The 26,209-nt window shown below is 45.2% G+C and overlaps 1 long non-coding RNA gene across 1 annotated transcript; it reads left to right on the top strand.

The window, feature by feature from the left end:
- Positions 1-245: 245 nt before the first annotated feature.
- Positions 246-16,508, top strand: LOC126514805 (uncharacterized). The gene is made up of 3 exons (XR_007595675.1): positions 246-624; positions 13,059-13,173; positions 16,188-16,508. It is a non-coding gene; the product is annotated as an uncharacterized lncRNA (long non-coding RNA).
- The last annotated feature ends 9,701 nt before the right edge of the window (positions 16,509-26,209 follow it).

Below are 26,209 nucleotides of genomic sequence, written 5' to 3'. Positions count from 1 at the left end.
GTGGACCCAAACACGTCTGTGTAGAAGGTAACTTGATGGACACATCCTGTCACTCTAGCAAAACAACGACCATAACTTCCCTTCTAGGACCTATGACCTCTCCAGCCATAGACGAGTTTACACCACCAAGTTTTGAGTTTTGTTGTTCTTGTTTTTGTTTTTAAACAGGGTCTTGCTAGATTAGCCCTGGTTATTTTTGAGTTTGTGATGCTCTTCCTATGTCTCTCTCCCCAAGTTGCTGGCATTACAGGAGCAAGCCACCATGCACGTCTGCCTTAACTGTCTAATATTTTGAATTTTTCTCTTTCAAACATCTGAGAATGAGGGTGATGGGGTAGGAGTGGTGTTTCCTTTTGTCCTTTCTCATGTACCATGTTGCTCTTTGTTTCAGCCTCAAATTTTCGAATTTTCTTACCTACTCAGCAGATGTTTGCAGTCCTTCTGAAATGTTAGGACAGGTAGGGCATGGTGGCTCATGCCTGTAACCTCAGCACTCTGCAGACAGAGAAAAGAATATTGCCCCAAACTCAAGACAAGTCTACAAGGCAAATTCAAGGCCATGTACAGTTATATTGGAGACTTTATCTTAAACAAACAAAAAAGGAGAGACTATCAACAAAACAGGTAAATATCTTTTTTTTTTTTTTTTTTTTTGGTTTCTCGAGACAGGGTTTCTCTGTGGCTTTGGAGCCTGTCCTGGAACTAGCTCTGTAGACCAGGCTGGTCTCGAACTCACAGAGATTCATCTGCCTCTGCCCCCGAGTGCTGGGATTAAAGGCGTGCGCCACCATCGCCCGGCTTGGTGTATCTTTTTTAAAATCTGTTTTTAAACTTCAGGAGAGAGAGAGAGAGAGAGAGAGAGAGAGAGAGAGAGAATGTATGTATGTTTCATTAGTGTTACTTATAGGAGCATAGATAATGGGTTATTTTGTTTGTTTTTTTGCTTTTTAAGATAGGGTTTCTCTGTGTAGCCTTGGCTGTCTTGGAACTCACTTTGTAGACCAGGCTGGCCTCAAACTCACAGAGCTCCTCCTGTCTCTGCTATATTGCAAGTTGGAGGCCAGACTGGAATGCCTGAATTATAGTTATTTACACAGATGGTACATAAGCATATACATGGATGCTCCATATTGTTAGGAAAATGCAAATTAAGCAAACATTAAATACTAGTTTGCACTTGTTGTTGTTGGAACAGTCTCATCTCTGTAGCCCAGGCTGTCCTGGAAGTCTTTGTCTCAATAATGACCCTGAACTCTTGATTCTCCTGCCCTTACCTCATGAGTGTGGAGGTTGCACCACCAAGCCTGGCCAGGCTTTTGAGTTTTGAGTTCTTCACAGTATACCTCTGGTGGGTTTTTATCTCTTGACCTCTCCTTCCTCAGTACTTGCTCTTCTCCCAGTTAAGTGTGAGCCAGCACACGCAGCAGTCTATGCTGGAAAACACAGTTTCAAACAACCAACCTCCAAAACTTCCCCCGTGCTGGGAAAGGAGAGCCAACAGCAGGAACTCTCAGTTGTTGTTGGGGGTGCAAAACTGTAGGGTCACTAAGGAAAACCACTTCTAAACATTCTCATCCTGTTCTATCCAGCAGGTACACTCACTGGAATTTATTCAAAGGGGAAATAATAATAATAATAATAATAATAATAATAATATCCACACAAAAGCCTGCACAATGACATTTATATCAGCTTTATTCATAATGGTCGAAGTTAGAAGTTACCAGAAGAAGGCTGATTATGTAAGTAGGTAAGCAGCTGTCTGGAGAATGCACTGCTGCTCAAGAATGAAAAGGAGCTACCAAAACTTGGAAAGAAATGCAAGAGCTGGGCGGGGTTGTGCACAGGGGCCATTGCAGCACTTGGGTTGCAGAAGTAGGAAGTTTGCAAAGTTCAAGGCCAGTCTCAGATATAGAGTGAGTTTGAGGCCAGCCTGGGCACCATGAGATCCCATTTCACAAATTACAAAAATCAGGCTGGAGAAATGATAGATCAGGGGTTAAGAGCACTTATTACTTTTGCAGAGAATCGGATTCAGTTCCCAGCACCTACATGGTAGCTCACAACCATCTGTAACTATAGTTCCAGGGGATCCAATGCCTTCTTCTGATCTCCACTTGCATCAGTCATATATGGGGTACATACAGATGATAGATAGGTGATAGATAGATAGATAGATAGATAGATAGATAGATAGATAGATAGATGATAGATGTACTCATACACATAAAATAGACTTTTAAAAATAAATTTAAAACTGGGTGGTGGTTGTGCACACCTTTAATCCCAGCCCTTGGGAGCAGAGGCAGGTGGAACTCTGTGAGTTTGAGGTCAGCCTGGTCTACAGAGCAAGTTTCAGGACAGCCTGGGCTACGCAGAGAATCCCTGTCTCTAGAAACAACAACAACAAAAAAGTAAGCAAAAAGAAAGAAAAACAGCAACATTTATATATTTAAAAATAACAAAAGAATGGAGAGAGGAAAAAATAAGGAACCTCAAGTCCATATTACTAAATAAAAATGTCAAAAGACTATATACTGTTTAATCCTCATATGACTTTATAAAAAGGATAAAAAACTATAGATCCAGTCAAAAGATCATTGGTGGGATAAGAGTGGGAATCAGCAAAGTAATTAGGTTGGTTAGCTGTTTTTTGCTTTTTTGAGACATGATCTCATGTACTTTAGGCTGACCTAGAATTCACTGTATAGCTGCTGATGACCTTGAATTGAAGATTCTTTTTCCTCTACATTCCTGGTGCTGAGATTACAGGCTGAGTACCTGTCTTGCTGTACAAGAGAATTTTAAAGCATTTGTGGTTGGTTTGAAAGAAAATGCCCCCCAAAGGGAGTGGCACTATTATGAGGTGTGACTTTGTTGGAGTAAGTATGGCCTTGTTGGAGGAAGTGTGTCACTGTGGGGTTAGGCTTTGAGGTCTCCTATGCTCAAATTATGCTCAGTGACACAGTTTACTTCCTGTTGCCTATGGACCAAAGATGTAAGAACTCTAAGCTCCTTCTCCAGCACCATGTCTGCCTGCATGCCACCAAGTCCCACCATGACACGAATGGACTAAACCCCTGAAACTGTAAGCCACTCCAATTAAATCTTTTCCTTTATAAGAGTTGCAGTGGTCATGGTGTCTCCTCACAGCAATAGAAGCCCTGACTCAGAGAGTGCTAACGCTACTTCATATGACATTATAAAGGTGTGCAGATAGCACTGCACTTTTTCCTGAACCTACAAAATATACTCAAAACTGGACCCTGAATAGAGCCTGGAGGCACAGGTCTATAATCCCAGCTATCTAGGAACCTGAGGCAGGAGGACCAAAGGTTCAACACTGGGCTTATAATTTAGTGGGACCCTGCATTAAAAAATACAAAAGGAAGCTGGTGTGGTGGTGCATGCCTTCGTTAACAGCACTTGAGAGGCAAAGGCAAGCAAATCTCTGTGAGACTAGCTTGAGTTCTAGGCCTGCCAGGGCTACACACCGAGACTCTGTCTCAAAAGAAGCAAACATAAGGGGGAAAGAGGGCTTGGGATATAGCTCAGTGACAGTATGCTTACCTAACATGCATGAGGCCAGGAGTTCAATCCCCAGCATGACACACACAGAAAGAGTAAACCCAGAGCTGGAGGCGTAGCTCAAGGGCAGAGGGTGTACTTAGTATGACTCTAACTGCAAGGAGTCAATCTCCAGGATCAAAGGAGGAACAAAACCAAAACTTAGCCAAAAGTGAATTGTAGGGGCTGGTGAGCTGGCTCAGCAGGTTTGTTTGCTGCCTAGCCTAACAACCTGGTTTTGATCCCCGGGACCTACAACTTGTTCTCTGACCTCTATGAATGTGCCCTGGCCTTTGCATTCACACATACACTAAATGACCATCATGGCATGAGAGCAGGCAGGCAGGGCACTGGAGCAGTAGCTGAGAGTTTACACTTGATCCACAAGCAAGAGGCAGAGGGTGCTAAATGGGAGTATCAGGGACTTTTGAAACCTCAAAGCCTTCAACCACTAACACACCTTCTCCAAAAAGGCCACACCTCTTAATCCTTCCTCAGTGGTTCCACCAACTGGGAATAAGCTATAGTGGTATAGCATTTGTGTTTTAATAAATAAAGCTTGCCTGAAGATCAGAATGCAATGCAGCCACACTAGTCAGCCATACAGGCCAGCCAGTGGTGACACATACCTTTAATACCAGCAATTATACTAGTTAGCCACAAAGGCCAGGCGGTAGTGGTACACGCCTTTAATCTAAGCAATAGAGAGGAATATAAAACAGGAGGAGACAGCTCTCATGCTCAGTCTAAGTCTGAGGATTCATAGGGGCAGGATTGCCTATTTCAGTCTGAGGGGAGTGCTAAGAGCCAGTGGCTGGTTGCTTTGCTTTTCAGGTCTTCAGCTTGAACCCCAATATCGGTCTCTGGGTTTTTATTATTCATGCTACAGCAAGCAAGCCTAGCTGGCAGTAGTGGCCTTTAATTCCAGCACTTGGGAGGCAGAGGCAGGCAGATCTCTGTGAGTTCGAAGCCAGCCTGGGCTGCAAAAGCTAGCTCCAGGACAAGCTCCAAAGCTATAGAGAAGCTATTGAAAAACAAAACAATTAAACCATATGAGCCTTTGGAGGCCACTCTCTTTCAAACCCCTACACCACGGACTGCACTGAAGTGCAGGTAGCTTGGCTGGCGTACATAAGGCTCTCCGAGGGATCCCAGGCCCAACTTGTCACCATCACTGACACATAATTTCAGACCGCATTAAAGACCCACCAAGGGCCACCATGTTGGCTTAGTGGGTACAGATGCTTGCCACGCAAGCCTGTCAACCTGAGTCCAAGCCCCAGAACCCACTTTAGGTCCAGAGGAGAAAACTTACTCCGCTGTGCCCTCCAGATGTACATGTGCCCACCAAGACATAATACATTTTTTAAAGAGCCCTAGAGACAAACACAGGCTTTACGTGTCTGTGGTTTCTGTTTTCACTAGATTTCCTACCTAATTTTGTTAACAGTTTCATTGATGTCATTCTTGAGTCATACTTAATAAACAAGGCGGGATCACTAGCAAGGAAGACAGACGAATGCAACCAGTTCACCTGCCTGAGACTAAGATGTTTTGCAACCAAACTCCCTCAGGGAGACGTGGAGAATGACTAATGATGACTTTATGCCCTACTGCTGTACAAAGAGGATGCCAGCAAGCTTGAGAGCTGGGAGCTGTAAGCAGCCCGGCGTGACCTGTTGCTATAACTACGGAGGGCAGCATGGGCTGGCAAAGGGTGACAGGCTGTGTACAAACAACTTGTACCATTGACTCAGCTCCCTGTGGTGAGTACAAGCTCTAAGAGCAGCCAGCCTTGACTGGTTCCTTGTCTTTGAAGGATAACCAGGTTTCTCTGGTCATACCAAACCACGAAGCAGCTCCTCCAAAGGATGTCAACTCTGGATAGTAAGGATGCACAAGATACCAGGCAATATCCAGGGATAGCTTAACCAATTATAAATCTTCTGTTTGTTTTTTAAAATTTTCTATTTATTTTTTTTTTATATGAGACAGGGCTTTTCTGTATAGCCCTGGAAGTTCTGGAACTCACTCTGTAGACCAAGGTGGCCTCAAACTCAGAGATCCATCTGCCTCTGCCTCCTGAGTGCTGGGATTAAAGATGTCTACCACCACCGCCTAACTTCTGTTTGTTTTTCAGACTCTTAATTTTTATTTCACGCATGTGAGTATTTTGCCTATATAAATGCAAGTGTACTCTGTCTGTGTGTGCGTTGCCCACAGAGGGTAGAAGGAGGTGTTAGATCCCCTGGAACTGGAGTTACAGATGGTTATGAACCACCATGCGGGGGCTGAGATTGAACTGTGGTCCTTTGAAAGTGCAGTGCTCCTAACTGCTGAGCCCCTTGACAGTTTGAGTTTTGTTTTGTTGTTGTTGTTGTTGTTGTTGTTTTTTAAGGCAAGGTTTCACTATATAGCTCTGGCTATCCTAGAACTCACAATGTAGACTAGGCTGTCCTTAAACTCACAATCAGACTGCCTCTGTCTCAGAATGCTGGGATCAAAGATGTGCTTGCCACCACTCCTGCTAGTTTATAAAACTCACTGCATGTTGGCAAAAGTCAGGTACAGTGGTGTGTACCTGACTGGAGTTTCAGCAATTTAGAAGATGGTTTGAGGTCATCCCCCCGGGCTGCACGAGACTTTGTCTTAACAAACAAACCAATGAAAGAGGCACTGTCCATGATTAAGGGTCTTGCAGAGGCCTCAAGTTCCCTTCCTAGCAGCCACATCAGGCAACTCACCGCCATTTATAGTCCTAGGTTCAGGAAACTGGCACCTCTGGTCCCCAAGCACACTTGTCCTCATGGTTGCTTACTCTCACAGAGATATATGCACAGTTATAAATAAAGTTTTGTTTGTTTAAAGAAAGAAAAATAGGGGTTGGAGAGATGGCTCAGAGGTTGAGAGCTCTTAACCGCTCTTCCACAGGTCCTGAGTTCAATTCTCAGCAACCACATGGTGACTCACAACCGTCTGTAATGATCTGGTGCCTTCTTCTGGCCTGCAGGCAGAACACTGCATATAAACAAATAAATCTTTAAGAAAAGAAAATAAAGAATAGAACAGAATGAAAGTTTATAGGAGATAATGTTGGGTAATCTGGGGGCGTTGTGGACTTCACCTAGGCCCTGAACGTGGCAGGCAAGAGCTCTATAACTTAGCTGTTACACTACAGTCTCCATTTTAGACATTCTCAGTATAAAACATAGTTATCGATGAAAATCAGAGAAGCAGACCTGTTTTGTTTGTTGGTTTTGGTTTTTGGTTTTTTAATGGAAGCAAGGCTGCCAAGCCCTTGTGAGCGTAAGGCAGGAGGTGCCTCCATGAGCTTCAGGTGCCCAAGATCAGAAGAGGGTTGAAGATTCCCTGGAAATGGAGTTATAGGCGATCAACCATGCGTGTGGTGGGAACTGAACCTGGGTCCTCTGCAAGAGCTTTAAGACTTAGCTCTTAACTGCTGAGCCATCCCTCCTGCCCCTATTTATTTAAGTTTTTTTTTTTTTTTCAGTTTTTGTGACAGGATTTTACTATGTTAGCTGGCCCCAAACTCAAAATCCTCCTGCCTTAGCTTCTGAGAGCTAAGATTACATTGTGACTGTGAGATAGTATGAACTCCCTAATTCCATTTCTTTATGCAAATAAATGAAACTGGGCTCTGCTTCATGCCCCCGTGCTGAGGTAATGAGTTGCTCAATGGGTCTGAGCGGGCCTCCCACACTATTAAGGGAGCAGTCTTAAGATGGCCTCTGTTCCCAGAGGACGCTGGAGGCGGCAGCCCTTTGGTGAGGTCACAGAAGTATCCCCGGGGTGCTGGGAGCTCCCTTAATTAGCACACCTGAGAGCTAAGCCACGCTGTGTTGACTAGCTGCAGTCAGGCCTCAAGGCTCCCCTTCCTTCTCTGGCCCAAGCGTGGAAAAACACTGGGCCTTCAATTTCCTCCTGAACACAGTGGGGAGCTGTGAGGACTTGACAAAAGAACTGTCCTGAACACTAATGGAAAACAAACGCAGGAGACTCCATACAGCAGAGCCCATCATGAGATCCTGCTTCCTATGCCCTCCCAGGAAATAGGCCTCAGGACAGGGGCTGAGCTGGGCTCAGGGTGACCAGGACAGGCGAGCAGCCTCCAAGGGTACACCTGAGAACACCCAGAGCCTTGAAAAGGCCTGTGGCTCTTACTATCTCTCCAGGCCCCTACGTATCCTTCAGTATCTCCCTTCTACAGAGTCAAGGTAGTATTTCCTTCCTAGGGTTTTATGGGGAAATTTCCTGGTCCAGGTTCTGTGGGAAAGAGAGCATGGTGTAAAGGGGCCAGAATTTTCCACTCCGTCTACCTTGATGCTAGTCTGTATCCAGGCCATCATACCTCTGTCTTGTACTTTTCTGTTTGAATTGCTTTTGTAATGCTGGGCCTGGTGGACCTGTAATCCCAGCTGCTGGGGCACGAAGGTGGCAAACTCAAGGCCATCCTGAACTGGAATGAATGCAAGGCCAACCTGGGCTTCTTAGTGAATGCCTTTTGTAGGAGAAGAGGTTGAAGGTAAAGCATAGAGGAAGAGCATCACCTCCTTTGAATAAGACCCTGAGTTGAGTCCCCACATCACCATCACTAAACACACACACACACACACACACACACACACACACACACACACACACTAACACACACACCTAACTGGCCTCCGCCTCCTGAGTGCCGGGACTAAAGGCAGTGTGTGGATAGATGTGTCTACCCTGCGGGTATGTGCATATGAGTGCAGGTGACAGGTCCCCTGGAGCCGGAATTTTAAACTGTGGTGAGCCACCTGATGTGGGTGCTGGGAACTGAACTCCAGTCCTCTGGAAGAGTGCCCTCGTGGTCCAGCTCAGATTTTTCAATTCATTCTTTTGTTTTGCAGAGCTGGAGAGGGAGCCAATGGCCTCAGATGTGCTAGGCTAGTGCGCTTCACTAGACCGTGCGGCCGGCCCAGCCCTGCTTACAGTTTTTAGTGTTCAATGAAATGGATTTTAGTGTGCTCAGTTCTGAAGACAGCACTGCAGGGAAGTTGAGAACCCCCTTAATAATAGTGGGCTCCCCTTTACCTAAACCTCCCCTAACTTCTCAACATAGGCAGCCTCTGATTTTTCAGGGGCTGCAGATCTGTGTATTCTGCTGCCTGTGACCTCTTGAAAAACTAGTCAGCCTCTTTGAGTATCAATTTCGTCTTCCATGAAACTAACATTATGAGCCCCTCACCCTGCAGGGCAGAGAGAGCCAATCTAATTGGTTCTTACTCCCTTTCATTGGGGCATTAAATTGCTGAAGTTTTTGTTTGTTTAGGGTTTGTGGGTTGTTTTTTGTTTCTTTGTTTTGTTTTCAAGACAAGGTTTCTCTGTATAGCTCAGGCTGTTTTGGAACTCATCCTGGAGACCAGGCTGGCCTCGAACTCACAGAGATCCGCCTGCCTCTGCCTCCCAAGTGCTGGGATAAAAGGCGTGAGCCACCACCGCCCAGCCACCTGGCTGTATCTGTGTTGTTTTAATAACATCCATGTTGAAGCCAAGCCCATCTTCATTGTATAATTTATTTTCTTTTTAATGATTTATTTCTTGTGTGCATTGGTATTTTGCCTCCACGTATGTCTGTGTGAGGGTATCAGATCCTCTGGAGCTGGAGTTAGACAGCTGTGAACTGTCATGTGGGTGCCGGGAACTGAACCTGAACTTTCTGAAGAGCAGTCAGTGCTCTTGACCGCTGAGGCAACTCTCCAGCCCCTTCACACCGTGATATCATGAAAATAGAGTCAAAGCATTGACATGAGGACCACCCATCCCACACCCTATATGGGAAGAAGCTGCTCACCTCTGAGTGGATGAGCAACAGTGACATCCTTCCCATGACTGGAGTAATAATGAAGGAACAGGTTCACTCAGTCGGGAATGTGAATGCCAGTAAGCTCAGGTCTTGGAAACTGAGACAGATGATTAAGAGTGTGAGAGTGGGCTGGAGAGATGGCTCGGTGGTTAAGAGCACTGCCTGCTCTTCCAAAGGTCCTGAGTTCAATTCCCAGCAACCACATGGTGGCTCACAACTATCTGTAATGGGGTCTGGTGCCCTCTTCTGGCCTGCAGGCATACACGCAGAAAGAATATTGTATACATAATAAATAAATAATTTAAAAAAAAAAAAAGTGTGAGAGTGACCTTAACTGCAGAATAAGTTCAAGCCAGCCTGGCTCTATGAGATTTGTCTCAAACCAAAACAAAACCAAAAAATTCAAGAAGGCCCGTAAATAATTTGTGAAAGCTCATCAGAGGGGACACTTCTTTAGACCCCAGCATCGGGCAGTGTGTGTGTGTGTGTGTGTGTGTGTGTGTGTGTGTGTGTGTGTGTGCTGAGGCATCTATGAGTTTGATGCCAGCCTCTTGTACATAGTAAACTCCAGGGTATCCAAGGCTATGGGATAAGACCCTCAAAAAAATCAATAAAAATAAAGATAATTTAACAAATAAAAGGAATTGCTGCCCAGGCTGACAGCCTGAGTGGGGGCCCCAGGACCCATCAGATGGAAAGAACTCCCTTTGACTCCTGCAGATTTTCCTCTAATCTCTGCACAAGTGATTGCACATATGCATCTGTACATAAACATGCGTACAAAACAAATAAATGGTACAAAATACTACTCATTTTCAAAAACAAATAGCAAAAGCTGAGCAGTGGAGACGCACGCCTTTAATCCTAGCAGAGGCAGAGACAGGCGGATCTCTGTGAGTTTGAGGCCAGCCTGGTCTACAGCCAAGGTCAAAGCTACACAAAGAAACCTTGTCCTGAAAAAAAAAAAAACCCACCATTGAGGATGATGTCCAGTATCGGCCTCTGGCCATGTGTATCCCTGTTTACCCACACACATGTGCACGCTCACTCATGTGTACACTACACACATTTACCCACATACATGTGCACGCTCACTCATGTGTACCCCTACACACATTTACACACCACATGTGCACTCTCACCCATGTGTACCCCTACACACATTTACACACACACATGTGCACTCTCACCCATGTGTACCCCTATACACATTTACCCACATACATGTGCACTCTATATACCTCACACATGTACACACATATAAACATGTACCTACACACAAATATATATACATAATACACTAAACAATAACAAAAACCCTAACTCCTACAAAAAATAAAACTGAAAAATAATAGAAACAGAACTAGTAACAAAATGGCTGTTTGTTGTGTTGTTTTAGTACTGAGGATCAAATCCAGGGTCTTATGCATCCTAAGCATGGTTTGCAATTGTTCTACATCTCCAGCCCCTCAAAATTAGTTATATCATTCTCCTCATACTAATTAAATTCAGTGGCTTCTTAGGATATTTCAGGACAGGGCTTCAGCTCTGAACTGGACAGTGAAGACCTCGAATACTCTGACCTTTTCCACTACAACCTGCTGTGGGGCAATGATCTTTTATCCTGTAAAGATGTTACTTGTATTTTAATAAATCACTGATTGGCTAGTGGCAGGGCAGAAAGTATAGGCAGGGCAACCAGAAAAGGAGAATTCCGGGAAGAGGAAAGGCTGAGTCTGCAGTCGTCACCCATATGCAGAGGAGGCAAGATATGACTGCCTCACTGATAAAAGGTACCAAGCCATGTGGCTAGCACAGACAAGAATTATGGGTTATTGTAAGTTATAAGAGTTAATAAGAAGCCCGAGCTAATAGACCAACCTGTTTATAATTAATGTAGACCTCTTTGTGTTTCTTTGGAATTGAACAACTGTGGGACCGGGCAGAACAAAAACCTCTATCAGCAACCAACAAAAATTTGTTCCATCAGGCACTCTGATCTACTTGGCTGTTTTGTATATTGTGTCCCTTGCTTCTGCCCCATGTCAGCCAGGCATAGTGTCCTTCAAGCTCCAGTGGAGTACCACCTGTTGGGCCAGCATGTTCTTATGTCTGAGCGCAATGTGGACAGCCTTCATCTGTGCTCTTAGCATATCATGCTTATATGGAAATGCTAACCCCTGATGTTGCAGAATAATCTTTTTGTATACCTGTTGCGGGAGGTCCTTCCACCCCTCCAACCAATAGCTGCTGTGATACCACCCCATTGGGGCGTGGTCTCTCTCCTTTAAAAAAGCGGCTATTTCCTCTGCTCGCTCTCTTCACTTCCTGCTCCGCTGGAGACTAGACTCCCTTCCTGGTTGTGCAGATGGCTGTTGTCTGGGACAGTAATCTGTAAGTTTTTTCCCCTTTAAATAAATCACACCCTATTAATCATAACTCCAAACTGGTGTGGCATTGTTCGTGACTTACACCTTCATATACCTTTTGTATACCCTGATTTACTGAACTCCATAAGTCTAATTCTAGAGCTGAATACTCTGAGTATCGTATAAAAAGGTTCGAAAGAAGCTGGGCGGTGGTGGCGCATGCCTTTAATCCCAGCACTTGGGAGGCAGAGGCAGGTGGATCTCTGTGAGTTCGAGACCAGCCTGGTCTACAAGAGCTAGTTCCAGGACAGGCTTCAAAACCACAGAGAAACCCTGTCTCGAAAAACCAAAAAGAAAAGGTTCAAATGAATGGCTTTAGTCTTTGTTGGGCTTGACTTCACCGTGAGTCAGCACTGCTTTAGATGCTGGGACCACAACACAACACTTCAGGGATGGGGTGGGTGTCAGAGGTACAGCACTGAAGTGTAAAGCCTGACCATCCATCCCTAGCACTGCAGAAACAAAGCCGAACAGAATACCAGACCAAGGTTCCTCGTGAATAAGTGAACAAATAAATAGCACATAAAAGAACTTGGAGAAAGAGGTACCTTGAGCATGGCAGTGACTGGAATCCTCACAAGGCTAGCAGACAGTAGAGGAAGTAAGACATTTTTCTCTTGATGTTAGTCTCTTTCTTTGAGACAGGGTTGAGTGTAGCCTAGGCTAGTTTAGACTCGCTTTGAAGGCAAGGCTGACCTTGAGCTTCTGAGTCCCCAGCTTTTACCTCCCCTGTGCTGGCATCTTCCCAGGGCTAAGATTACAGTAACTGTGTCCAGTTTTACTGGGTGCAGGAGATCAAATCCAGATTTCCCTGCATTCTGTGCAAGCAATCCAGCAAGTGAGCTGCAGCCCCTGCCCCCTTACCTTGCGCTTCAGTGAAAGACAGGTGAGATAAATTTACAACAAAGTGGGTTTTATTTCCCTGTAGAAGATTCTTTGGATAATTAGAATTGGTCAAATTAGACACTGGCTTGCTCAATCACGATGAAAGTCACCCAGGTGTGTCCTAGAAGGCATTCCTAGAGGGTGTGAGGCTGATCTTGTAGGCATCTAGACCGCGAAGTCAAAATACACGTCAAAATTTTACTGGGTGTCCCCTCCCCATGGCCACACTTGGCCCGGTGGCATTCTTTTCCACCCTCACACCTATTTCAATGATTTAATGCAGAACCCTGCTCCTTTCCACGGTCTTCTCTTATCACCAGCTCTATTGCTCATAAACTGGCCTAAAAGCCAACCCAGAGGCAGCCTGCATCGGCTCCTGGCCCAGCGCTAGCAAGCCATCCAGCGTCTATTCCAGGGACGACAAGAAAGAGACCGGTGGGTATTTCATCTGGGGATTGGAGTGACGCCACTTCCAGAGTGGGAAATCATCCTTTTCTCTCAAAGCAATCAATTCATTGGAAAATTCAACGAGGAGGAAGTTAATCTAGTATTCCTTAGTATATCATTTTCTAGTTCTTGTAGCTACTGAAAGGCAGGGTGACATAGAAAACTGCCCAAGTATTTGGTGACTGTAACAGCAGGCTGGGGTTCACTATGCCAAAGCCCAGATACCAGTGCATGGCAACCAATGAACCAGGCAAGGTTTCTTTCTTGTTTTCAAAATAAACAAAAAATACTCAATCACTGACATTGGTGAGTTCCCCGATAGACTTTTTTCCTACTATGACCCCTTTTAAATTGTATCTATCTATCTATCTATCTATCTATCTATCTATCTATCTATCTATCTATCTAATCTATCTATCTATCTAATCTATCTATCTATCTATCTATCTATCTTGGTTGCCCGTGCATCTGTGCACCACTTGCACACCTGGTGCCCTCAGAGGCCAGGAGAAGGCCCCTGGAAATGGAGTTACACACAGTTGTGAAGCTGCTGATTGGGTGCTGGGGTTGAAACCTGGTCCTCTGTAAGAGCAGTCGGTGCTCTTAATTGCGGGACCATCTCTCCAGCCCCCCCCCCCCCCCCCCGTTCTTTTTTTTTTTTTTTTTAAATGCTCCGAGATCCCCGCGGCAGTAGGCAGCAGAAATGCTGTAGGTCCCAAAAGGTGGTGGCGGGCCATGTGGTGGCAGGCAGCGGGCTCTGGGAGCAGCCAGTCCCAGGCAGAAATGGCTGCCAGTCCCAGAGCGGTGGCCTGAGCGGTGGTGGCGGGCAGGGCCGTGTGGCGGCAGACAGGAGGAAGATGGAAAAGCGAGCTAACTCAGGCCGGAAGCTGAAGATCAGCCTGCCTCAGCGGATGGGGGAGGGAGTAGGCGTGGCTTGTCTCTTAAAGGGACCAATACCATAACACCCCCCCCCTTTTTTTTTAAATCCCATTTGGAGCGCATACTCTATCTCTGCTCCACCTTCCTGGAGGACAACTTGTGGAAGTTGGTCAGTTCTCCCCTTCCAGGAATCAAACTCAGGTAATCAGACTTGATGAAAAGCATCTTTACCCACTGAGCCATCTCTCTGGTTTTTCTTTGTTTTGTTTTTATATTTTTTATTAATTCTTTGAAATTTTTTATACAGTGTACTTCAAATATATTCATGCCCTTTAACTTTCCCCCTTACAGCCTTTTCATATCTCCTGTCCGTTCTCATCCAACTTTGAGGTTGCTTCTTTTTTCTTCTTTCTCCATCAAGTCCAGTTTGCGCTGCCCAACTGGTCCTGGGATTGGGGCCCGCTCGGTGTGTGTCCACCAGGGGCACAGCATCAGAGAAAGCTGACTCTCCCAGCAGCTGGAAAATGCTAGCGGTGGGGTTGCACGCCCACCTTCTCGCGTCTCTGCTGGGACTCTGTCGGACTGAAGATTGTACATGTTTGGGGCATGTTGTCACAATCACTGTGAGTTCATGTGTACATATCATGTCGTGTCTGGAAAACAGTTCCCTAAAGATTACCACCATCCCAGGCTTTCACAGCCTTGCTGCCCCTTCTTGGGGTATGGTATGAATGTCTGCCTTAGGAATGAGCATGGTCTTTTGAGGGGTCCCAGCTGACTGTTATCTGCTGCATGGGGTTTTCTTATGGGTTTGGTTTCGTTTGAGACATGGTCTTGTCTATTCCTTGGAATTCTCCTGACCTCGGAATTTGATAGGTAGCTGAAGATGTCCTTGAACTTCGATCCTCCTGTCTCTGTCTCCTGAGTACTGGGATTACAGGCCTGCACCTACCTGCACTTTGGGCTTTTTTCTATTATATTACTAGTTGAGCCAATGAACTCCTGGATATAAAGAGAAAATTAGGGCCGGGTGGTGGTGGCGCACGCCCTTAATCCCAGCACTCGGGAGGCAGAGGCAGGCGGATCTCTGTGAGTTCGAGGCCAGCCTGGTCTACAAGAGCTAGTTCCAGGACAGGAACCAAAAACTACCGAGAAACCCTGTCTCAAAAAAAAAAAAAAAAAATTAGGATGGGAGACCTAGAGATGTCGAGTCTAAATCCTAGCTTTTCCACAGAAAAGAGCAAGAAATGCTTACCAGGGCTTGTGGGGCGAGACACAGGTGTAGTATGTTTCATCCTCAGAACTACCCAGGATGAGAACAATGCTGAGCAGTTTTGCAGGCCTTTCTCATTCACTCAGCCTGTGGGCTTCAGCTAGAGCTATCGTAGAGGAGCGGTGATTTTTCACTTTTAGTCTGTTGGATTACCACTGATGACCCGACCAGTACCTTCCGTGGATGACGAGGTAACTACAAAGGCCAGGAAGGATTGCCACCAGGCAATGCGACTCTGTGCCAAAAGCTCTGGGGGTTGAGATATATACAGATACTCTGCCTTAATGAATAAATTAGTGGTATTGTTTTACTTATTTTTATGTGTGAGTTTTTGACTGCCTGTATATATGTCTACCAGAACGCCAGAATAAGGCTTAGAATCTCCTGGAACTGGAATTAGAGGCCATCCTGAGCCACCATGATGTGCTGGGACTCAAACCTACATGCTCCACAAGAGCAACAGATGTTCTTAATCACCGAGCAATCTCTCTAGCCCCACCAATATATTTTTTTTACAGTTCACCATGCAACCTTTACCTGGAATTAGGTTTCGAATGTGTGCATGGGATGTGTTCTACAGGATGAGGATGAGCTAGCACTGTTTCTCAATTGCTGTGTGCTAGCCTGGCATGCTCAATGTTCTGGATTCCATCACCAGCACTTGGGGCAGGGGGGGCGAGGGGGGGGGCAAAGGGATGGGGGGGGATGGACACGTGGGAGAAAACCAAAGAGACAAAATTGGCACCCAAAACAGAGATACTTTCAGAGTTCCTAACGTTAGTAGCAAGTATGAAGTCTGAAATTTTCTGTTTTACAACATTAATTAAAACATTTGATAATTATGTTCCAGGTGGTGGTGATGCATGCTTTTAATTCCAGCACTTGGGAAAAAGAAGCAGGCAAATCTCTGACTTCAAGGCCAGCCTGGGCTCCAGAGCAAGTTCCAGGACAGCCAGGACTGCGCACAGAAACTCTGTCTCAGAAAAACAAAACAACAACAACAAAAAATTTGATAACTACTACTGTTTGCCTCTGCAGGGAGAGGACATCATATCAGAATCTCTTTAGGTCTACCATATTAGCGAATGCTCACACTATGATATCCGGAAACAACAACAACAACTAATAATGATGATGATGATGATATGAAATAAAAAATAAAAATAATGAAGTTTGGGGGCTGGAGTGATGGCCTGGGGGTAAGAGCACTGCGGCTTTTGCAGAGGACAGGGGTTCAGTTTCTAGCGTTCACATAATAGCTTCTGCCCATCCAGTTTCAGGGAATCTAATTCCCTCTGTTGGCCTGCACACAGTACACATATATACATGTAGTTAAACACTCATACCCGTAAAATAAAAATAAATTAGAAAAGAAGAGATGGCTCAGCAACTAAAAAATGTATATTACTCTTTCAGAGGCCCAGAGTTCCAGGCCTAGCACCTTTGCGGGTGGCTCACAACTATCTGCAACTCAAACTCTAGGGCAGTGATTCTCAATGCTGTGACCCTTTAACAGAGTTCCTCATGCTGCGGTGACCCCCAACAATAAAATTATTTTCATTGCTGCTTCATGACTGTAATTTTGCTACTGTTATGAATTGAGATGTAGGGGGCTGGAGAGATGGCTCAGTGGTTAAGAGCACTGGCTGTTCTTTCAGAGGACCCGATTCAATTCCCAGCACCCACAAGGCAGTTCACAACTGTCTGTAACTCCAGTTCCAGGCCCCCTGACACCTGTGGCAAAACACCAATGCACATAAAATGAAAACAAATAAACGGATCATGATGTAAATATCTGATATGTGATCCTTGTGAAAGGGTGGGGCCCCACAGGTCAAGGACCGCTGCTCTAGGGGTCTGACACTTCTGCTCTCTGGGGGCACACGCGCAGCACAAACCACACAGACCATATGCATAATTTTTAAAAAATTTTTTATTTATACAGTGTTCTGTCTGCATGCCAGAAGAGGGAACCAGATCAAATTACAGATGGTTGTGAGCCACCGTGTGGTTGCTGGGAATTGAACTCAGGACTCTGGAAGAGCAGCCAGTGCTCTTAACCTCTGAGCCACCTCTCCAGCCCCCATACGCATAATTTTTAAAGGTAAATGTTTAAACCAGGATTGGGCAGATCTCTGAGTTCGAGGCCGGGCTGGTCTACAGAAGTGAGCTCCAGGACAGCCAGGGCTACAAAAAGAAATCCTGTCTCAAAAATAAGCTAAACGATTATTTAGAAAAATGAAATATTAATTCTTTTTATATGATCTGAAGAGTAAAGTATTTGCCTAGCACACACATACAAGGTCCTGGGATCAAACCCTACCACTGAAAAAACAATTATCTCATGTGTTTCACTAACAATTGTTCCTCTTTTGCGGTTTTTTTTTCAGCGATAAAACATTGGCCGAAAACAATTGGGGGGGTTGGGGGATGGGGGGTTCAGTGATAAAACGTTGGCCAAAAACAATTGGGGGGGGGTACTTATTTGCTTCACAGGTTATTGAGGGAAGTCAAGCAGGGAAGCCTGGGGCAGGAGCTGACACACATTTCAAAGAGGAAGATTGTTTACTGACTTACTCCCCAGGGCTTTCTCAAATTGTTTCCACCTGGCTGTCCTGGAACTAGCTCTTGTAGACCAGGCTGGCCTCGAACTCACAGAGACCTGTGCCTGGGATTAAAAGTGTGCACCACCGCCAGGCGGTGGTGGCACACGCCTTTAATCCCAGCACTCGGGAGGCAGAGGCAGGCGGATCTCTGTGAGTTCAAAGCCAGCCTGGTCTACAAGAGCTAGTTCCAGGACAGGAACCAAAAGCTACGGAGAAACCCTGTCTCAAAAATCCAAAAAAAAAAAGAAAAAAGTGTGCACCACCACCACCAGGCTACTCAGCTTTCTTTCTTTCTTTCTTTCTTTCTTTTTTTTTTTTTTTTAAAGGCGGGCACCACCACCGCCCAGCGACTCAGCTTGCTTTCTTTATACAACCCAGACTACTAGCTCACCCACATCAACCATTGATCAAGAAAATGGCCCCAGCTAGTCATAGGGTTGCTTGTCTTTAATCCCAGCACTCGAGAGGCAGAGGCAGGAGGATCTCTGTGAGTTTGAGACCAGTCTGGTCTATAGAGAGAGTTCAAGGCCAGTCAGAATTACATAGAGAGACAATGTCTTAGAAAGAAAGGAAGGAAAGAAGGAAGGAAAAAAGGTTTACCTATAGGCCAGTCTGGTAGAAGAAATCCCTCAGTTCAAGGTGTCTCTTTCTAGGTGACTAAGTTTGTGTCAGGTTGAGAGATATTAACCAGCACAAATTGTAAAGGCAAATAAATTGGTGAATAATGGTGGTATTAATTATTGAGAAACTGCAATATAACATCTAAGCCCACATTTAGTGCTAAACCTATAATTAGAACCCCTATTTTCTCTCTGTCTTTTTTTTTTTTTTTTTTTTTTTGAGACAGGGTCTCAAGCAGCCAAGACTACCCTTGAATTTATTATATAAGAAAGGTGAGCTTCTCATCTTACCTCCACCACCAGGTTTTACAGGATGCTGGCACATTTGGCTTGAGGCAGTGTGTGTGGGGAGTGGGGGTACTACCACACTGATCTTGTTTTTCTTAGGATGGTCTTTTTGTTTGTTTTCTGTTTTTTGAGATAGGGTTTCTCTGTGTAGTACTGGCTGTTGTGGAACTCACTTGCTCAGGAAACCAGGCTGGGCTAGAACTCACAGAGATCACCTACCTCTGCCTCCCCAGTGATGGGATTAAAAGCATGTGCCACCACCACCCAGTTCCCTAGGCTGATCTTAAATTTGTGTAAATATCACTCTAAGGTTAAAAATTGTTTTCCAGATTATCAGTGTTGAATTCAGTGAAAATATACACACACCTTTCTTCTTCCTTTTTTTTTCTTTTAAATAGGTTATTGTTGGGCAATGGTGGTGCATGCCTTTAATCCTAGCACTCCAAGGCTGAGGCAGATAGAACTCTGTGAGTTCGAGGCTAGCTTGGTCTACAGAGCGAGTTTCATGAGAATCATAGCTACACAGAGAAACCCTGTCTCAAACAATAAAATAGGGTCTTATACTGCCAAGGCTAGTCTTGAATTCCTGATCCTTCAGCCTCTACCTCCCAAGTACTGACATGTGCTAACATTCCTGGTTTAAGTTTTTGTTTGTTTGATTTTTCAGTTTTCTTTGTGTGTGTGTGTAGGGGGGCGGGCATGCAGGGCTTCACCATGTAGGCTTGCCCGACCTGGAGCTTGCTATATAAGCAGAATTTTCTACTTAAATGTAGAACATTTTTCAGTGTTGAATAAAATGAATCTGAAGCAACTTGAGCCTAGCTAAGGAATTTCAGGCCAAATGTATATGACCCTGGACACTTCTCCAACTAAAGTAATGTGAGTTTTAAATTGGCCTCAACTGTATCTGGTCTCTTTGCCTCTGTTTCCCAAGTGCTGAAAATAAAGGAATACACCATCACGTTCATTTTTTTCAATGCTTTTACTTCTTTGCATTTGTGTGTGTACATGTTTACTTGGGGGCTGTACTTGTACCATGTGTGTGGAAGTTGACACCATGCCTGGCTCTAACGTGGGTGCTACGTGGGTGCTGGGTATCAAACTCAGGTGCTCAGATTGGATCAGATTGGAGTATTGAGCTCTTCAGCAGCTTTACCAGCTGAACCCTCTCATCCAGCCCATATTCTTCTTCTTCTTCTTCTTCTTCTTCTTCTTCTTCTTCTTCTTCTTCTTCTTCTTCTTCTTCTTCTTCTTCTTCTTCTTCTTCTTCTCCTTCTCCTTCTCCTTCTCCTCCTCCTCCTCCTCCTCCTCCTCCTCCTCCTCCTCCTCCTCCTCCTCCTCCTCCTCTTCTTCTCCCTCTCCCTCTCCCTCTCCCTCTCCTTCTCCTTCTCCTTTTCTTGCTTTTATTTCTTTAAGACGTTTCTCTGTGTAGCTCTGACTGTCCTGGAACTCACTCTGTAGACCAGGCTGGTCACAAACTCAGAGATCTGTCTGCCTCTGCCTCTGCCTCCTGAGTGTTGAGATCAAATGCATGGACCACTGGCCAGCTCTGACCTCTGTTTGAAAGTTCTAACAGTCAAATGGATTTCTCACCAATTCTGACTCATCTCTGGGGGCTGGAGAGATGGAGAGAGTAGCAAGGTTAAGAGTCCTTGCTACTCTGCCAAGGAAGTAGAGCGGAAGTTCTCAACCTGCGGGTGATGACCCTTTCACAGGGGTCTCCTAACATCATTAAACACAGATGCTTACATTATATTTCCTAATAGTAGCAAACTCATAGTTACCATGTAGCAACGAAAATAATCTTATGGTTGGGGGGTCACTACAACATGAGGAATTATATAAAAGGGCCTCAGTATTTGGAAGGTTGAGAACACTGGATTAGAAAGATGGCTTAGTGGTGAAGAGAGTTTACTGCCATATCAGAGACTCGGTTTCAGTTCCCAGCACCCACACTCTGTGGCTCCTAACTGCATGGCTCCACAGGCACCTCCACACGTGTCAGACACTCTTACAAACATGCATGTTAGGCATAGATGCATAAAATAAAATAAGTCCTCATCTTTCTCAAGCCAGTTTCCTCTAAACCTTCCAGCTCACTCCAGTCTCCTGAACTCACACCCGGAAGGAGCAATTAGATTAGACCTACTCCCCCTTCCTCCACTTTTTGTTTTTTTTTTAGATAGGTTCCTACCACATAACCCAAACTGTCCTGGAACTTGAGATCCTCCTGCCTTAACTTCACAATTGCCTCGATTACAGGCATGCAACCGTATCCAGTTTCCGAAGTGATGGAGACTGAATTGAGGGCCATGTCCATGTTAAGTAAGCATTATACCAACTGAACTACATCCCCAACATGGGACTAGATTATTTCTTCAGGACTGTAAATACTACAGACACTGGAGTACACTTGGAGTTCACACTACACTACCAACGTACTATTTATCAATTTAATTAGAAACTTCTCTAGGCCAGATGCAGAATTTTCTACCTAAATGTACATTTCAGTCTTGAATGAAATGCATCAGAAGCAACTTGGGCCTGGTTAAGGAGTTTGAGGACAAATGTATACGACCCTGGACCCTTCGTCAGCCAAAGTAACGTGACCTTTAAACTGAGTAGGGGTGATCTGAGGCCAAAGGAATGACACAAGGAGCTAAGATAATTAAAAGGAAAGTTGGAGAAATTAAGAATCACAGCTCCTTTGAGACGAGATTAAGGAGAGAACTCATTAAGATTCACCAGCTTCTGAATGGCACTGGGAATTGAGAGGCTACAAAGCTATTTGACCTGGTGTCAAGAACAAGAGGAGATGGCACAATGAGATAGCCGGTGCTGGAGATTCCAGGAGCTCAGAGAGGAATTCTGGAGCAGAGAAGCAGATGCGGGGACTTAGCACTCCAGGGCCAGGGCGACAAAGTAGCAGGCAACAAAATCAGATCAGGATGCTATTTTATTCTTCTTCGGTGCCAAGTGTGGGGTGCAGGGCTTCATGCTTGCACCCCAGCCTTCCTGATGAGGATTGCAGTCTTGAATCAAAGAAGGGCAGGCACATGGAAGAAAGGATGTCAACACCCTTTTGACTCTCACCCATCAAGTACTAAGCTCGGCGACCTTTAAAATAGTCTATCACTGTGTGTGGTATTAGAACAGTGTTTGGGGCAGTGGTAGCGCCCTTGTCCAGCATGACTGAGGCCCTGGATTCCAGCCCTCGTAGCATCAAAGGAAAGCAAGTACAGCTGACTGTCAGATATGGCCCACTCTGGGACAGGCATGGTGGCACATGCCTTTAATCCCCGCACTTGGGAGGCTGAGAGGCAGGCAGATTTCTGTGAGTTTGAGGCTAGCCTGGTCTACAAAGTGAATTCCAGGGCATCTAGAGGTACATAGTGAGACCCTTTCTTAAAAAAAAAAAAAAAAAAAAAAAAAAAAAAGAAAAGAAATACAAAGAATAAAAAGAAAAGAAAAAAGTTTTAGGAGCTGGAGAGATGGCTCAGTGTTTAAGAACACTGGCTGTTCTTCCAGAGGACATGGGTTCAAGTCCCAGAACATGGAAGTTTACACCTGTCTGTAACTCCAGTTACAGGGCTTCTGAAACTTTCATACAGACATACATGAAGGCAGAATACCAATGGACATAAAAAGAAATTATATATTTAAAAAAAGATACTGCCCATTCTGGCCCAGGCTGTTTGAACCCTGAGCCCAGAAAGCAGGAGCAGCTCCAGTGTACAGCAGTTGGCTGTGCACAGAAGATGGCAAGAGCCAGGAGTCTTTGTCAGACAGGTCAGGAGGACTTTTGTTCTGCTTTGGTTAAAGAATTTTTTAGCATTTAATGAACTCCCTATGTGATTTCAAGCAGGCAGGACAGCTGGGCCTCCCACCAGCCCCGTGACCTTCTCTGGGCTTCTGCTGAAGGGTTTCGCCTTCTTCTTCTTTTTTTTTTTTTGAGACAGGGTTTCTCTGTGTAGCCCTGACTGTCCTGGAACTCACTCTGTGGACCAGGCTGATTTCAAACTCAGAGATCTACCCGCCTCTGCCTCCCAAGTGCTGGAATTAAATGTGCGCGGCCACCCCCCCCCTCAGAGTTTGGCCTTCTTGATGACAGGCTGCTTGTGCACTTTTTCTTCCTCCAGGGCTCTGTAGACGCTGGATTGCACCACACTGGAGATGGGAGCCACTAGCTCATGGCAGCATTTGCCCTGTCTAGTCACTGACCGGTGTCCATAGCTTATCAAGAAGCTCTGATTCCTCTTCTCATGGTAATCTCTCTCACCAACCTTCCAGACTAACTTGGGTGGTATTTGTGGGAATGGATGCTGTGGTGAGGCACGCCACAAGTATTATCACAAGCCCCACTCCCCACCCACCCCCATCTCCTAAGAACTTTGGGTGCTCGCAGGGTCCCGAAGTTCCCAGGTTTTCTTCAGGCATGGACTGCACGGTGGCAGCTGAAAGGAAAGGGCACAAACTTCCAGCCCTGAGGCCAACATGTAGATCTTCTCCTGTCACCCTGGTCTCAATCAGTCTTGCAGAAATTAGCCACTGGAAGCATGCTGAGGCTTACAAATGCCACGGTTCATGGGAACTGAAAGCCATCTAATGTGTGTATGTGTATGTGCGTGTTTGTGTGTGTATAAGTATATGTATGTGTGTATATACAGTTGGGCTACTTCCTGCCACCCAGCTCCCGACCACTGGCTAGCTTTACCCAAAATAATTACATGGAAACTGTATTCATTTAAACACTGCCTGGCCCATTAGTTTCAGCCTCTTATTGGCTCTTACATTTTGATTAACCCATTTCTTTTTTTTTTTTTTTCAAGACAGGGTTTCCCTGTGGCTTTGGAGTCTGTCCTGGAACCAGTTCTGTAGACCAGGCTGGTCTTGAACTCACAGAGATCTGCCTGCCTCTGCCTCCCAAGTGCTGTGATTAACCCATTTCTAATAATCTGTGTAGCACCACGAGGTGGTAGTTTACCGGGAAATATTCAGCATGTCTAATCTGGCGGCTGGCTCCATGGTGTCTGACTCACTACCTTCTTTCTCCCAGAATTCTGTTCTGTCTACTCCATCCACATAAGGGCTGGCCTATCACAAGATCAAGGCAGTTTCTTTCTCAAGGGCTGGCCTATCACAAGATCAAGGCAGTTTCTTTCTTTATTTTTTTTATAAACACTTTTTTTTAATGATTTTATTTATTATGTATACAACAGTCTGCCTCCAGATCTCATTGCAGATGGTTTTTTTGAGCCACCATGTGGTTGCTGGGAATTGAACTCAGGACCTCTGGAAGAACAGTCAGAGCTGGGCGGTGGTGGCGCACGCCTTTAATCCCAGCACTCGGGAGGCAGAGGCAGGCGGATCTCTGTGAGTTCGAGACCAGCCTGGTCTACAGAGCTAGTTCCAGGACAGGCTCCAAAGCCACAGAGAAACCCTGTCTCGAAAAACCAAAAAAAAAAAAAAAAAAAAAAAAAAAAAAAAAAAAAAAAAAAAAAGGAAAAAAAAAAAGAACAGTCAGTGCTCTTAACCGCTGAGCCACCTTTCCAGCCCCAAGCAGTTTCTTTATTAACCAATGAAATTAACACATAAACAGATGACCTTCCTACATCAGTTGTGTGTGTGAGGGCCTTGAGTGTGCCACAGCAGATGTGTGGAGATCAGAGGACACCCTGCAGGAGTTGCTTTCTCTCCTTTTACCATGTGGGCTCTGGGGATGGACTTCAGGTCATCAGGCAAAGCAGTAAGTGCTTTTACCTGCTGAGTTGTGTATCTTACTCTCCACTTTACCTTTAGTGAATAAATTACATTTATTTACTGTGTATGTGAGGATGGTGTTGTGTGTGACACAGCATGTATGGAAGATAATTTGGGAGTCAGTTCTCTCCATCACCAGCACTTTCTGGAAAGAAACCAAGGTTAAGAGGTTTGCCAAGCTCTTTTACCCATTGAGCCATCTACACAGCCCTTCCACCTTATTTTTTTTTTTTTTGTAAAAATCTCTCTTTGAACCTGGAGCTTGCTGTCTCAAATAGACCAACTCTGCAGAAAGCCCCTAGGACCCACTTGTCTCTCCCTCCCCAATGCTGGATTATAGGTATGTGCCGTTGTCATACCTGGTATTTACCTGGTTCTAGGTATCTGAACTTACTCGGTAGACAAGGCTGGCCTCGAACTCACAGAGATCCGCCTGCCTCCGCTTCCCAAGTGCTGGGATTAAAGGTGTGCGCCACCACTGCCAGGCTGAGACCTCGTCTTAAACAAGAAGAACAACAAAACAATGGAAATGAAGCTTCTTGGTCCCTTGCCTATACTTCTAACACTCAGGAGGTAGAGACAGGAGGATCAGAAGTTCATGTCAGCCTTAGCTAGACATCGAATTGGAGACCACCCTGGTATTATACCCTGTGTGAAGCACTGTTCCCCAACAACAACCAAGTAACCCACAAATAAAAGTTCAAGGCCATGTTTAACTACAGAGAGTCTCTGTCTGAGAAAGAAGAAAAAGAATACACTACCCAGGGCTCAGTGGATAAAGGAGCTCTTTTGTCATGCAGGAAGACCCAGGTTCAGTCCTCAGGACTTTCAGGGTGGGAGAGAACTGACTTCTATGGGTTGTCCTCCACCTCCATCCGTGTGTGCACACTTACACATATAATAAATATAAAAAATTAAAGGGATATACTTAGAACAGGGGGTACAGATAAGGAAATGGTATATCTGGGCAGTGGTGGCACATGTCATTAATCCCAGCACTCGGGAGGCAGAGGCAGACAGATCTCTGTGAGTTCGAGGCCAGCCTGATCTACAAGAGAGTTCCAGGACAGTCAGGGCTAGGAAAGAAACAGAGCGTGGCTCATTGGTAGGCCACTTGACTTGCCCGGTTTTAACAGGATCCTTGGGCTTCCTTTTCTCTTTTATTTTGGAGACAGGCTCTCAGGTAAACCAGGCAGGTCTGGAATTTACTATATAGCAGATGGTGATTTTAAACTCCTGATTCTCTTACCTTCACTTCTGAGATTACAGGGTACACCACCCCTTCCAGGGAAAGAAGGAATTTTTTTTTTCTGAGACAGGGTTTCACTCTGTAGCCTTAGTTGGCCTGGAGCTCCTCGCTTCAACTAGGCTGGCCTTGAAATCACAGATGTCTGCCTGCTGTGTAATAGTTTCCCTGAGACTGACCCATTCTATCCTGTAGGGAAGCTCCTTAAGCAGGAAGGTAAATAGCTCAAAAGAGCTTCAGGAAGTCCCTAAGACTAACCAGATTCACTAGGCCCTTCCCTGCCAAAGTAAGCAATAAATTCGGAGTGTCTCTCAAACTGAGCTGAGCTGCAAAGACTCTCAGACAAGCCAAG

Source organism: Alexandromys fortis, unplaced genomic scaffold, assembly GCF_014885135.2.
Source record: "Alexandromys fortis isolate MF-2015 unplaced genomic scaffold, M_Fortis_MF-2015_v1.1 scaffold_150, whole genome shotgun sequence".
NCBI lineage: Eukaryota > Metazoa > Chordata > Mammalia > Rodentia > Cricetidae > Alexandromys > Alexandromys fortis.
Note: the sequence above shows the minus strand (reverse complement) of the source record. Positions and strands in the feature narration are given on the sequence as shown.